We start from the raw sequence: 3,959 nt of genomic DNA on the forward strand, positions 1-3,959 counted from the left end.
CCGGGCCAATTTTGGCTACATGGTAAGACCTTAAATAAAACTGGAAGAACCAAGCATAGCCTGGGCTACACAGTGCAACTGTCTCAGAAAAACCAAGGGCACTTGCCTAGTCTGTTCAATGCCCTCAATTCAGCTGTGCATCTGTGGAACTGAAATAATATAAGCTTATCCACCATGTGTTGAATAGCAATAGGCAAGACAGGGCCCAAGTGTTTATTATTATATTATTATTATTATTTTGAGACACCCTCATGTAGCCCAGGCTGGCCTCAGATTTAATATATAGCAAAAGATGGCCTTGACTTGGTCCCCACACCTCCTCTCAACTACAAGCATGACAGGTTTGAACCAGCATACCCAGTTCACTTGGTGCTGTGGCTGGAACCTGGGGCTTCCTGCATGCTAGACAAGCACCCTGACAGCCAGTCACATCCCAAGCCCTAGTGTTCTTTGCAGGGGAATGCTCTTGTCCTAGTTGGCCCACAGGATGCTGTGCTATAACGTGGAGATGATGGACCAGGAGTCCCAAGATATAAAAATCAAGCACAGGGAGACACTGAGCATGTGTGTGTGTGGAGAGAGACAGAGACACACTTTGAGGATAAAACTTCGCATAATAGTTCTGTTCCATGAGGAGTCTTTTTCATGGCTACCTCCCTCCTTTCCTTTCTTTTTGATATTTTGGTGTGTTTTACTATTCAAAAACTTCACTCAAAACCAGCTGCCCCCCTCCCCCCAATGGTACCTATGGGGCTGGAGAGATGGCTCAGCGTTTCTTGTGCCTGGGCGGTGGTGGTGCACACACTTAATCCCAGCACTCGGGAGGCAGAGGCCGGCAGATTTCTGAGTTTGAGGCCAGCCTGGTCTACAGAGTGAGTTCCAGGATAGCTGGGGCTACACAGGGAAACTATGCCTTAAAAACAAAACAAACAAAACAAACAAACAAACAAACAAACAAACAAAAAAAAATAAAACCAAAAACAAAAAGGAAGAAAAAAAAAGTGATTGTTGCTCTTCCAGAGGAGCAGAGCCCTTCTCAGCAGCCTCACTAGGCAGCTCACAACTGCCTCTACCTGCAGCTCTAGGGGATGTGAGGCTGCCTTCTGACTTCCTCCTCTCCGTGGGAAGCTGCATGTGTGGAACACACATTCATGTATGTATGTATGTATGTATGTATGTATATATGTATATACACACACACACACACACACACATACATATATATACATATCGGTCATTAGGCAGTTTTTTTCTTAAAGCTTTTATTTCCATGCATATATCTATTGGCTTAAATTTACTTTTAACTTATTCACTTTATATCCTGCTCCCTCCCTCCCACAATCCTTCCCCTCTTTCGTTTCTCCTGAGTGGTGGGCCACTGTGGGTATCCCCCCACCCTCCACCCCTGCATTTAAAAGTCACTGGGAGGCTAAGTGCTTCCTCTCTTTATTGAGGCCAGAAAAGGCATCCCAACTAGAACACATCCTACGTATAGGCAATAGCTGTTAGCTGTTGGTTTTCCTGGAGAGTTCCTATTCCCTTCAGGACCCATAGCAAGCACTCTATGCCATCTCCATAACCCCAGCAACGCACACTTAGGACAACTGTGGAGATCTCTCTTCAGCCTTCCTCCTCCTGCCTGGCCCCTGTGGGTGCTGGTTTCAGCATCCTCAGCCCTGGGACCTTACTTGGGCAGTCTCTGGAGTGGGATCTGAACACATGCTCTCTGCAATTCCAGGTGCTGGCAGTCTGGCTGGTACCTGTCTATTCTGGTCCTTACTGCACCCCACCCAACTCCATAGGCTCTCTGGAAGGGTCCCATAACAGTCATTAGGCTGCCCAGGAGACCTACTTCCAGCAGGCAAGGGATGAAAGACTGCAACTAAAAGTCTTTTCACTTATTTTCTCGGGACTCACAAGGAGCTGGCTCACACTTGTTTCTGATTTGTGTCAATACATTCTCCCTTAGCTTTGAAGAAGCTACCCAGGAGACACAAGCAGTCAGGAGGGTCTGCTACAGGCTCTTGGCTTTAGAGAAACTCATCCTACCAACCCAGAGAATGAGTCAATCTAGGTATTTTTCTCAGTACCCTTCTCAGGCTAGTGAATGAGAGGCACCTTACAAACAGGTGTCTGTCTGTCTGTCTAGAATGACGGTGTCCCTGAGCTGCTGCTGACAGCATCACCTATCAGCCCCTCTGGTACTGCCAACTGATGTTTCCTTGACCATGAGTTACTTGCAGGGAGGCTCCTGGATATCCCTAAGAGATCCAGGGGTTAGGAAGAGGACTCAGTGGATAAAGGCACTTCCGGAGCAAGCCTAGTAACCCGAAGTTGCTCTCTGGCACCCAGGAAAAGGACATCAGTTATCCTCAAGGACCAGCTTTGAACAGTGACGTAAGACCATCAGCAAGTACAACAAACCATGGCTTGACATATTCCTAAGTTCAGTGAACATTAGGAAATTTCTCATGATCTCAGGTTGAGGGCATATTCTGGGCCCCATTTTAAGAGGTCAGCATACAGCAGTGAGGAAGAGGCACAGGCAGGGCTCTCTCGTGGGTGGGAAGAATCACTTCACAAGTAACCATAATACTTCTTGGAATGCTTCAGCTGGTGAGTTCCCTTCTTTAAATACTTGGACACTCACTCTGCCAACAAGCACTGAGATCAAATGGACACTTAGGTAAGCAAAGAAGTTCGACCCTACCTGGATTTGAGAAACATTTGGACTACTCTTCTATGCCCAATGGCAAGGGGAGATGTGCAGAGGAGAGGCAATCAATCAATCATGAAGTAGAATTTTCAGCCACACAAAATCTCAAGTGCAAGAAGACAAGGACCTTTGGGATTAAGACTTTCTTTGAAAACTCTATAGAACCTTTAAGCTTAGAGCTCCAGGTAGGTAGTTTCTGAAGTGCAAGGTGGCAGTGTGCATGGCTCTTAATTGAATGTCTGTTAGATTCAGCCAAAAGCAAATGGGTGCTTCTTTCAAAATGGCTTTTATTGAGAGCTTCAGCATGACTTCCAGGTGGAAACTCAATTTCTACAGTGGCTAAACCCCCTTTAGTGCTGAGGTTTCACACCCATCCGGTTGGCAGGGGAGCACCTAGACTCTGCACAGATGTCCAGGGAGGACCACAACTCACTTTGATTCTACCTGTACCAGTCTCATTAGTGGTCCTTGTAGATCTTAATTCCCATAAATGGGAGGTGGCTTTAAAAAAAAAAATCAGGTGTTTCTGATAGGGTGACTTTAGCATATGGACATGGAGAAAACCCTCCAGGGACCAGAGGTGCTGCACACATTTATAATATATCCTGGCAACTGATTAGAAAAGCTCCAAGCCAGCCCACAACAATAGCAGCTCATGCTAGAATTGTACTTCTCCTTTACTGTTACGCCAGGAATCAGGTCTTTCTTGAAAGAGGCTCAGGAATCCTGAAGGCAGCCACTTCTGACTTCTCTAAGGCAATGTAGCTGAGAAGTGGCTGACCTCCCCCAGCACGGAGAAGCCTCACCCTTGTTCTGCCGCTTCTGTCCCCTTACTGTAGTCTGCATTTAGCCTGTTCTTGTGCCCCAAATGTGCGCTCTTCAGTCTTTCTCTTCAGGGCAAAATAGTTAATGCCTGTTTGGTACAAGTGTTGCCATAGGAGGGAATAAACAGTACACAGGGAAGAAAGACCACCAGGGGCCAACATAGTTCCATCCTTCACCATGTCTACATACAGAGGCAATGCTCCTTATCAAAAGGGGAATTGAAAACCTCAAGGATGTTTACTTTTGCAGCAAAAAGGAAACATATACACAAAATTGTAGCAGGTGCCTGGAGAGAAAGCATGCTTTAAGCAAATGATAGATTGTGATTTCCCACAGTATTCTTTGTGAGTGTGTCTTCCATCTCTTCTCAGGGTGCTGTGGCATCAAACAGCAAAAGATGTAATAGACACAGGACTGT

The sequence above is a fragment of the Mus musculus genome, chromosome 2 (assembly GCF_000001635.26).
Source record: "Mus musculus strain C57BL/6J chromosome 2, GRCm38.p6 C57BL/6J".
Lineage (NCBI taxonomy): Eukaryota > Metazoa > Chordata > Mammalia > Rodentia > Muridae > Mus > Mus musculus.